Source organism: Dryobates pubescens, chromosome 31 (genome assembly GCF_014839835.1).
Source record: "Dryobates pubescens isolate bDryPub1 chromosome 31, bDryPub1.pri, whole genome shotgun sequence".
NCBI classification, from domain to species: domain Eukaryota; kingdom Metazoa; phylum Chordata; class Aves; order Piciformes; family Picidae; genus Dryobates; species Dryobates pubescens.
In genome coordinates, this window is record NC_071642.1 from 10,848,624 (window position 1) to 10,859,614 (window position 10,991).

Consider the following 10,991-nt stretch of genomic DNA (forward strand, 5'->3'; position numbering starts at 1 on the left):
GAAACTCCAACCGCCCCCTGCAGCCTTCCCTGCTTGGCTCTAGGAAGCATTCTTCTAACACAAAGCAGAGAGAATGACCCTGGAGCATGCAGAAGATACCAACTCCTCTGGCCACTACAGTCACTGCAAACTGAACAAGCCACCAAAGCCACCGCAAGACCACTCCAAACAAGGGAGAAACCTCCTCTCTTCCCCTCACAGCTCCAAAATCCAAGAGAGATGAGCAGCCCTTTGGCCTTTTCTGCACGCAGTGGCTAGGCCATTCCAGCTCAGCTGCTGGGAAAGCCAGTTCATGCTGTACACAGCCTCAGATGGAGCTTCCCAACCTCCTCCCAGAGGAGAGGTTGCACCCCCCCTGGCTCCCAGCAGCTGAGTGCTGAGCCTGATCCAGTTGAGGATGCCCCTGCTTACTGCAGAGGAGGTTGGACCTCTGGAGGTCCCTTCCAACACAGACCAGTCTCTGATTATTCTCCTCACTCCCTGTCCCCCACTCTATTTTCATGTGAAACGCTTTGGGCTTCAGCACTGAACGGTTCTGAGGGAATGAAAAGCAGCCTCAGTGTCAGAAGCTGAGGTTAGCCAGAGAATTAGAGTACAGCTTGGGGAAGCTCTCACACACACCCATTTTCCACTCCAGATTGAAACAATAAATGCAGCCTAAATCCAAGTTAGATTCCCAAAACTCAACTCCTGGCTTCCTGAGAGCTTTTGCTTCACCTAACCAGTGCCAGTGTGCAACGAGAAGAAACGTCCCAGGGAACTACAGTTCAGAAACTCCTTTGCTCCCAGGCAAGGTCAGTTTAGCCCTTCCAAAGCAAACAGAGCTCTGTGTTATTGATCCCTTCTCTGTGCAGGCACACAGGAGGGTTGCTGTGCCCTCTTGGTCGGGGTTTGGAACAACATTAACACATCCCACAGCTGCTTTTCATAACAAGAATCACCACAGAATCCTGCCCACGTGGAATTCTCACCCTCCCAGCACAGCACAATACCTTAGCTCAAGAGTCTGCAGAACACTACCAACACTCCCCTGCTCTCAGCCTGCAAAGGAAACTGAGGAGTCAGAACCATAAAAAGGAAGAGCTGCAGCAGAACCTTGCTGCTTCGTGTGGAGCTCACAACCTAACCACATCGATGCTTGCAGTCATCTTTAGTGGCCACAGCAATCACCCAGGGACACATTTGTCACTGTAAGGAGTCCAGAGAAGGGCCATGAGGATGATCAGAGGGCTGGAGTACCTCTCCCATGAAGACAGACTGAGAGAGTTGGGGCTGTTCTGTGTGGAGAAGTCTCCAAGAAGACCTCATTGTGGCCTTCCAGTACCTGAAGGGGGCTCCAAGGAAGCTGGGGAGGTTTGTAAAGCCAGGCTGGATGTGGCTCTGAGCAACCTCATCCAGTGTGAGGTGTCCCTGCCCATGGCAGGGGAGTTGAAACTGGATGATCCTTGAGGTCCCTTCCAACCCTGACAAATCTATGATTCTGTGACCTAGGGAACAAGGCAGCAGAACAAAGCTGCCCAGCAACATTCACTAACTGCAGCAGCTTCTACCTCTTGTGCCTGCAAACACCATCCCCTGCCTCTAACAGTGGCCTGCACAGCAGCCACCAAACCCACACACAGTGCTGCTGTCCAGGGGACAGCACAGCCCTGAGGGACTTTTTAGAGTGTCAGGGAGTGACAGGACTTGGGGGGATGGAAAAAAAACCAACCTACAAATGGGGAGATTCAGACTGGATGTTAGGAAGAAGCTCTTCCCCAGCAGGGTGGTGAGAGACTGGCACAGGCTGCCCAGGGAAGAGGTGGAAGCCTCATCCCGGGAGGTGTTGAAGGCCAGGCTGGATGTGGCTGTGAGCAACCTGCTGTAGTGTGAGGTGTCCCTGCCCATGGCAGGGGGTTGGAACTGGCTGAGCCTTGAGGTCCCTTTCAACCCTGACAGCTCTGTGGTTCTATGACAGCAGGGCCCGGGGGGACAGCCGGCACGGCCCGGGGGACAGCCAGTGGAGCAGGCAGGGTTGCAGATCAAGGTCAAAACAGAACCACCACCACCACCACCCATTCTAGGAAGAGGAAGTGGGACCTTCTGTACTGTTTACCAACTAATTGTTACTTAGTGTCTGCCAAGCTGGAAAGCAACCAAGACATTTCTCAGGCCGCTCAGACCACGGCCCCCCAAGCTGCTGCTGTGGCTATCACCAGGCTCGATCTGTGTCTGCTGAACACTTAAAACACCCACCCAACAGCCCAACTTAGCTGGAGAAGCTGCAACACCTTTTCACTCCCCCTGGCACATGCACTGCTGGATAGACACAGTCAAAGCAGGGGCAGTTGAAGACATTTCAGCCTTGCTCTCCCAGGCTTTTATTGTTGCTGGTTCCTTTGAACAGTAATTAAATCACTTTTTCCCCTCCCCTTTTACCCCAACACTCTGCAGCTAAGATCTTTTTCTACTGCACTGCTGACTTTCAATCTCTTCTTAAAAGAGCTTCCACATCTGAAGGAGCTGGGAGAGAAACCAAACTGTTCAGTGCAGCATTTCATGGGGAGGCCAGGCCCAGGTCTGCCTGTGCTGTACCCCTCTGCACCCTCTCTTGTCCAGCAGTGGGTGCCCAGCTGTGACAGTCCCCAGTGCTGGCTGCCACAGGCACTAACTGAGGAGGGGTTTGTTGTGGGATGAAAGTTGTGCATTAACAAACTTCCTAACATGTTCCTTGCACTGCATTTAGGAGCTAGCAGGAAAAGAAAGCCAGTGCAGATTTATTTTGTTGAATTCATTCCTTTCTGGAGCTCCTCTGGGGAAAACAGAGCCTGCTGTGAGCCTGTGCTTCAGCCAGGACAGTTTGTGACCTGCCTCATGACCCTCCCCTACCAGCAGCAGAAGAAAGGGTTATTGCTTCACTGAGCTGCTCCTCTCAACAGCCTTAAAGCACAAGAGCTTGCCCTCCTCCCACAGAGCTTGCATCACAGAGAGCTTCTTCCTTCCGAGCTTTTTGCTGGCAGCAGGGCTAACACACCCAGGCTTTCCCACCCTTCCTCCCTCCCAGCGCTCTGCAGCGCTGCGTTTGGTTCTCATCCGACCCAGGGAGGCAGCGTCGGGGCTGTCCCCGGGGGAGCTGCCAGCCCTGGAGACACAAAACAACAACACAGCAGTCCTGGAGCTGCAGAAACCTCAGGGTTTAAACCCAAGGAGGGATCTGCTCTGTCCAAGCCACCCCCAGGCCCTAGTGCAAAGCTGAAATATCAAGAGCTGCCCCATCCTTCCCCAGCAGAGGGTCACCGCCTCAAGCCACACGTGAGGAGGATCTGCAGCGCCTCCCACAAAAGTATTCCAAAGCAAATTCTTCTCACCACAGCAGCAATCACTCTGTCAAATTACAGGATCAGCCTCCTGCAAGCTGGAGAATTTAGCTTCCAAACATGACCCACAACAGGTACTGCACCACAGGACACTGTAACTCCACCAAAGGATAAGGCAACAACTGAATTGTGTCAAGGTTTCTAGGAGATGGATACTTTAGCACAGCTTGGAAGCAACTTGAACCCAGGAGCACCTTCAAACTGCAACTGAGTTTCCCTATGAGAGAGAGAGAGTTTGTTCTCCCAGCCCCTTCTGTCCTCCTCCTTTCCCACAGCTGCAGCAGGATCTTCAGGGCGAGCAGGGAGAGAGGAATGTTTGCAGACTCCACACATGGACACTGCCTGAGTAAACATTTTCACGTGGCCCATGGGAGAGTCACAATGCAAAGTATCAGAGGCAAAAGCAAATGAAATAGAAAGAAGCAGCACAAGTTACGGCTGGGTCAAGCCAGCAGAGCTCTTGCAGGGCTCTAACACCAACACAGAGTTTGTTTCACTTCCCATCCCCAGCTCTGCAGCTTGGCTGAGCATAACCTGTTAAAAACAAAGCCAGCGACACCTTCGAGAGTGCTTGGCCAGGCCTGGGCAGGCCTCCAAGTGATCAGCAGTCCTCTGGGCTCACATCTGTCACCCCCAACTGCACTGACCTCAAGCCATTTCCATGTCAGTCTTAGCTTCACCCTTAGCAAACCAGATGCTGAGGAAGTTCTCCAGCATTGCTTTCATGCTGCAGGAGAGCAGTAGGTGACCCCTCAGCCTATCAGCTCTGAATGATGCCAGTCCCACCTGACCAAAGCTGCTCCTCCTCCCCAGGAGGGTGACACACAACACAGCACCACAGCAGGGCTCACCTAGACAACACAAACAGGCCTCTGTCATGCCCTGGGCTACTGCTCAACCAGGAGGAGCTCAGAAACCCGAGAGAGGACACTGGGACTGCACAGCAAGAGAACCTTCCTCTGTGTCAGGAGCCCCCAGCACTGCTCCTCACCAACAGGAGCCCCAGCACAAGGAGGGAGCACACCCCCAAAGCCTGCTGGCCACAACTCAGACGTGGGCTGTACCTCACTGAGGCAGCCAGAAGGCAGCACAGAAGGATGAGGCTTTCCCTGCCTGACCAAGACACAGAGAGGGGATCTGAGCCCTTCCTGCCCACTGCCAGCACCCTGGCAGCCTGCTCAGGCCAGCACTGGCTTCATCACCCTGGGGCTGGCTGTCACCACAGCACTGAGCTGACACAAAAGTGAACACCCTGCTTCCACAGAACCTCTCTGAATGAACTGCAGCCTTCTCTGCTGAGAGCCAGGCCAGGGGCAGCCCTGCCCCAAGCAGCTGGGTGAGCTCTTGGGAGAGGTGAGGCATCTGCTGCCAGAACAGAAACTGTCTGCTGGCTGAGCTGAGAAAGCAACAGTTTGAGTCAGGCTGACGTGCTCAGAGAACAGTGGCACTGCCTCCTCACCCTGAGCTGGGCTTTCCATCCACAGCCTTGAAAGCAGAAGCCCCAGGCCAGCTTTGTGCACACAGGACAACCCAGCTCCTGCTCACACAGACCTGAACCACAGGGATTCAAGGGTCTGCTCACTTCCAGGATCTGAAGGGGGCTACAGGAGAGCTGGGGAGGGACTTTTTGAAGGGCTTGTAGTGACAGGATGAGAGGCAATAGAGGGGAGATTGAGACTGGAGAGAAGGAAGAAATTCTTGACAGTGAGGGTGGGGAGATACTGGCACAGGTGGTCCAGGGAGGCTGTGGCTGTCCCCTCCCTGGAGGTGTCCAAGGCTGGATGAGGCCTTGAGCAGCCTGGGCTGGTGGGAGGTGTCCCTGCCCATGGCAGGGGGTTGGAACAGGATGATCCTGAAGGGCCTTTCCAACCCAAACCGTTCTGTGACTCTCTGACCTGAGCCAGCACACATCATTTTCTGTGCTGCCTCATTCCAGCCAGTGCCTGCATCCAACCTGTGACTGGGACTGGTCTCTAGCATCCAATCCAGGCAGCAGTGGTTCTCCACAGCTGCCCACTGCCCTGTGTGCCCCACAAACAGCTCTCTACCCAGGACTGGCAGAGCCTGGGGGGGGATTTTTCAGTCATGCAACCAACTTCTGTCATGTTTTCATCCCTCCTCTCCAAACCCTAAGCATGGAACTGTGTGAATGCTCCACGTGGCTCCTGCTGCAGCTCAGCACACACACACCTGCCACTGAGGCCCTCACCAGAACTAACTGTACCTGAGATTGTTCTGCAGCCCTGCCAAAATCACTTGGAGGGCCACCTTGACCAAGCACAACAGCATCCTGTGGAGCTCCAACCAGCAGTAATCTTACTGATTCCTGCACTCACTATTTGCTGTCTCTTGGTCCTGATTTGGATCTTTACAAAACCCCACACAGTTCTGTTTGCACAGGTTAAGGCAAAGCCAAGCTGCTCTGCAGCTGCACACAGGTGCAACAGCAGCACCACTCCAGCTTGTGGGATTTCTCCTGACTTCAGCTGGAGCAGGCAGCCTCTCCTGGCAGACACAAAGGCTGAATCAGAGCTTCTGGACAAACTCTGCAAAGCTTTGTGGCGAGGCTGACACTTCCCTGAGCACCTTGGTAAAGGTGGTTTGGTTTGCTGGTTGGTTTTTTCCCCCAGTGCCAAAAGAAACAGTCACATCTGTGACACCTCTTTGATAAGGCCACTTTTAATGGGTTTGCATTGGTGGCAGGGAAAGAAACTACTCCACCAGCAGCCAAGAAAGTGCTGGGCATTAAAAAGAGAAAAGGGCTTTGTCCTGAAAATGGGCTGAGAGCAATAACCACTTAGAGCCTCCGGATTCAAACAAGAAACGTGGACAAAAAGAAAGCTCTTTTGTTCTGCAGGGAAAGCCAGGGGCCGATGGCCACGGGGAGCCAGGAGGCTGATCTCTGGCAGCACCAAACGCCGTAGGAGCGGTGACATGCATTCACACGTCCAAAAGCAGTGTCAGGACTGCAACATGTCCCATGTGAATCACCTCGAACTCAGGCAAGCCTGCTGGCCACAGCTGTGTTAAAACAAAACCTGCAGGCTTTGATCACCATCCTCTGCTCTGCTCTCCAGCTTCAGCAAGCTCACGCTGGAGCAAAAGCTTCTCAAGCAGTTCATCAGAACCAACATTTTTGTCACTTGCAGCTTAGCCTAAAGGAGCTCCAATGAGCCACTGGAGCCCTTTCTTTCACTCTGACTTTAGGTCACTTTAGGTTGCCTTTGGGTGGCTGGGTTCCTATGGATCTATGTTATCAGCAGGATCAGTTTTTAACCACACACTGAAAAATCTGAAACCTGGATGACAATTGCTGAGGGGATTGAGGGCAGTCAAAAGAAAGCAAAGCCAGGCTCAGAACGAACAACGCAGTATCACCGCCAAAAAAAGACCCCAAACAAACAAACCAACCCAAACAAACAACCCAAGAATCAACAAATCCTTCTCTTGTACTCCGGGGTTGGGAGCAGACAAGGAAAGCCTTTTCCCTGAGCTGACAAGCACGCAGCTGGGTCACACGGCCGCTCTGCACCGTGCGGGGAGCGCGGGCCAGGCTCCAGCCCCAAGTTTCTCCCCATCAGAAGGTTTGGGGCCGGCCGACACCAGCTCAGCTCGCCGGGCCCCTCTGAATCCCGGCCTCTCGCCTCAGTGCCAGCCGCGGAAGCCCGCGGGCGAAGCGGGGCAAAGGGAGGCGGTGGGCGCCACCGCCCGCCCCAAAGGCGGCCACTGGGACAAGCCAGCGGGTCCCGCCGCGCGGCCCCGAGCGCTGCCTGGCCCGGCCCCCCGCGGCACGGCCCCCCGCGGCACGGCCCCCCGCGGCACGGCCCCGCGCCTCACGGGGACAGCGAGCCGCCGCCGCGCCGCCCGGCCCGGCCTTGCATGGCCTCCGGGGTCGGGTCGGGACGGCTCGGGGCCCGCCGCCCCCATCGCTTCCCGCCCTCCCTCGGCGGGGGTGGCCCCGGGGGCCGAGCCGCCGCCGCAGCGCCGGCAGCAAACATGGCGTCCTCGGCCCCTTTAAGCCCTGGCGGGCCGGTGCCGCCGCGAACGCCCCCGCCAGCGCGGCCGCCCGCTGCCCTCACCTTCAGTCTGTTCCATTCTAACTGCCCCCGCCGCGTCCGCCCAGCCCAGCGGAGACAAAGGCCGGCGGCGGGGGCGGCGGCGGCGGGGCCTCCCCGCCTCTTCCCGCAGCAGCAACAGCAGCGGCAACAGCGAGCAGGCCGCGACGGAGCCCCGGCCTCGATTTCCGCGCCCCCGCCGCTAGCTCCGGGCTCCGCCCCGCGGGGAGGCCTCCCGCCCGCCTCCCCCACCACCGCCGCCCAGCTCCCGCGGCCGGTGCGGCCAAGGGGAGGCGCTCGGCGGGAGCGCGGGCGACCGCTGGCGGCGGGGGAAGGCGGCGCTCCGTGCCGCTCTGCCCGGCTCCCGGCTCCGCTGGCGCGTCCTGCGCTCCACCCCCCCCGCCGCCGCCACGCACCGCGCAGGAGCGCGCGCGCACGCGCCGCCACCGCCCCCTCCGCCGCCTCCCATTGGCTGCGTGCGCCGCAGGGCACGATGGGAGCTGTAGTCCGGGGGGAGGCAGCTGGGCTGGGCTGGGCTGGGCTGGGCTGGGCTGGGCTGGGCTGGGCTGGGCTGGGCTGGGCTGGGCTGGGCTGGGCTGGGCTGGGCTGGGCTGGGCTGGGCTGGGCTGGGCTGGGCTGGGCTGGGCTGGGCTGGGCAAGAATCGAATCAAATCAAAGTAGAATCTGGGCCGAATCTTTTAGGATCATTGAGTCCAACCATTCTCTAACTCTGCCAAGGCTGAGGCTTGACCATGGCCCTCAGCACCACATCTCTGTGGCTTTGAAACCCCTCCAGGGACGGGGATTCAGCCACCTTCCTGGGCAGCCTGTGCCAGTAGCTGAGAACCCTTCCAGTGAAGAGTTTTCATCTAATGTCCAACCTAAACATCTCCTGGTGTAACTCAAGAGCATTTCTTCTCACCCTGACACTTGTTACTAAGAAGACACTGACTCCCACCTGGCTCCAACCTCCTTTCAAGAAGCTGCAGAGGGCCAGGTCGTGTCCCCTGCCTCCTTTTCTCCAGGCTGAACAAGGCCAGTTCCCTCTGCTGCTCCTCACAGGACCTGTTCTCCAGACCCATCAGCCAGCGTTGGTGACAATACTCTGCCTGGGAAATGATGCACTGAGGGTTTGCAGCTGACCCCCCCCTCCTCCACTGCCCTCAAGGGCTTCTTGTGTGGGAGGAAATGCACAATAAACTCCTCCTGCAGCAAAAACATTGATGAGGGAGGAGGAGAAAACACAGGAAAATAGCAAACTAGAAAAGTGTCAGAGAACAAAGAGAACGTGAGATTGAAAGAGAGGATCAGAGAATCATGGAATGGGTTGGGATCTTCAAAGATCATCCAGTTCAATCCCCTTGCAGACTCCAGCTCTGGGAGATCATCTCCAGTGAGAAACTGCAGCTCCACTGGGAACAGAGCCCAGCATTCCTGAACGCCACACGCTGAGAGCTTTCAGGCAAAGGGAAACAATACTCCAGGCTCTCCCTGAGGAATGCTCCCCTCTGAACACAGCAGGCTAATTGCTTCCAGCAGCTCTGCCCCAGCAGAACGGCTCAGAGCTGACTGACTGCTCTGGCCCAACCCTCTGTGTCCCTAAAGAGGGGGTGGCATTGCTCGTGGGGCTCTAACAGCAGCACAGACTCACAGCTCCCTGGCAGGGCTTTCACCAGGCAGTGCCACGGAAGGGCTCTCACCCCTCACTGCTTGAGGGAGTCTCAAGGCCCAGCACCTAATGCAGCAGGGAAACAGCCACCTCCCTGTTTCCTCTGCACCAGGAGTGTCTAGCCCTCCTTCAGGCAGGAAACACTCCTGAAGAGACGATCTAAGTATGTTCACAGTTCTGAACACCAGAGAAACTAGAAGGTAAAGGAATACCTCCAACAGACTGCATCACCTTAGGAGCTCTCTCAGAAATCCACATGGAAACACCTCTGAGGAGACAAACTCAGCACCTGCAAGTTGTTGGCACAGCAGCAGAGTGACACAGATCTCCCATTTCTGCACGGGCACCTTCCTGAGACGGCTTTAGAGGAGGGACTTTGTGCTTGCCTGCTCCTCTGGTTTAATTTCCTATTGTCACTTTCCAAAGCAAGAGCCTCTCCCCGGGGGGAAACCCGACAAAACAAACCCCTCCTCTTCCCCCCGGGGGGAAACCCGACAAAACAAACCCCTCCTCTTCCCCCCGGGGCGGGGAGGTCCTTCAGCAGACCCAGCTCTGGCAGAACAAAGCCCACAGGAACTAAGTTGTACTATTCCTTGGGCTGCATTAACAAGGCAGAGATAATTTTGACAGCAAAAAGTTATGTGGGTTAAGGGTGGGGAAGGGTTTGTTCAGAATTTAAAGGGCTCTGAGATCAGCCCTCCATGGGGAATGTGCTTTCCCACCAGGAAAGCAGCACCAAGCTGGCAGGCCTCCTGAGCCTTCTGTAGCACCTCCTACCCATCCTCCCTACTTTCGTTTCCCTTTTAACCAATGGTTCACCTGTTCTGTGAAACTGCCAAAGGGTTACAAACCTTCTTCATTGTGGGCAATAAACAGTTTTTCCCCCACCAGTCTCTCAAGCACAGAAGACATTTTGAGAGGCTGAGTCTCCTGTCACCTTCCAAGAACAGTTCTGCAGCTGCCTGCATGTTTCATCAGAGCCACAGACCTGCAGCAGTTGTCTCAAACACGTCTGGGCTTGAAGCTTCCCCCTGACACCTCATTCCATGCAAAGCTCTTCTCAGGTGGTAACACACACACATACACATACTCTCCTCTTACACACCCTGGCACACACACACAGCTGCTCAGATAATGTCCTGCTCTTTATACAGCTACAACCTGCAATCACTTAAACCAAAGCAAAATTTTGTTACACACACACAAAAGAAAATAAAAGGAGACTCTCAGCATTGTGCTTAGCCACTGGGAGCTGCTGGACTATCTTTCTGCTTTTGAAAAGCCCCATAAATGCACCAGCAAACATCTGATGTGGCTGAAACAACGTTAACATGCAAGTTAATTGCTTAATGAGCTCTCCTACCTTTGCCTAGGACTCGAGCCAAGGCTTCAGGGGCTGCAGCAGGCAGGCAGAGCAGAACCAGTGTGTCCCTTCCAGCCTGGAGCCCACGTCCGGACATGGTTCCTGGTTTCTCTCCTGCTCTCCAGGTGCTACATAAACAACAAGGAAAAGATGCTGGGGAAGAGGCACTGCCGGCGGCGCTGCTCCAGCCTGGCTGCAGGGGCAAGGGCGCCGCCGCCCCCCCGGGAGGGTGCTGGGGCTGCCTGCAGCAAAACTAATGGGAAGTAATAAAAAGAGTGGGGGAAAGGAGGGGGTCCAAAGCCCTGGCAGCAGGCCAGGGAGGAGGCTGGGGAAGAAACCCTGCACGGACCCCACCTCAGGCCTGCTCTCAGGCTCCACTTCAGGCCCGCCACCGGCCTCACCTCAAGCCCCACCTCAGGCCCCATGGCAGGCTCCGCCTCAGGCCCCATCAGAAGCCTCACCACAGGCCTCACGGCAGCCCCAGGCCCTGCCCCTGTACCAGCCGCGGGGCTCCCACCTCCCCAGGCCGGCCCCGGCCGCGTCCCCTC

The 10,991-nt window shown here is 56.4% G+C and overlaps 1 protein-coding gene across 5 annotated transcripts in view; it reads right to left on the minus strand.

Moving 5' to 3' along the window:
- NSD3 (nuclear receptor binding SET domain protein 3) overlaps positions 1–10,935 on the minus strand; it is a 47,270-nt gene extending 36,335 nt beyond the window's left edge. For 4 of the 5 annotated variants that reach the window (XM_054174799.1, XM_054174797.1, XM_054174798.1 and 1 more), the window contains exon 1: positions 7,436–7,790. The gene's annotated coding sequence lies outside the window, so the exon portion shown is untranslated. Of the gene's footprint in view, positions 1–7,435; positions 7,791–10,443; positions 10,572–10,844 lie in introns of those variants that run through there. The other variant, XM_054174796.1, reaches the window with a different exon arrangement.
- Positions 10,936–10,991: the final 56 nt, after the last annotated feature.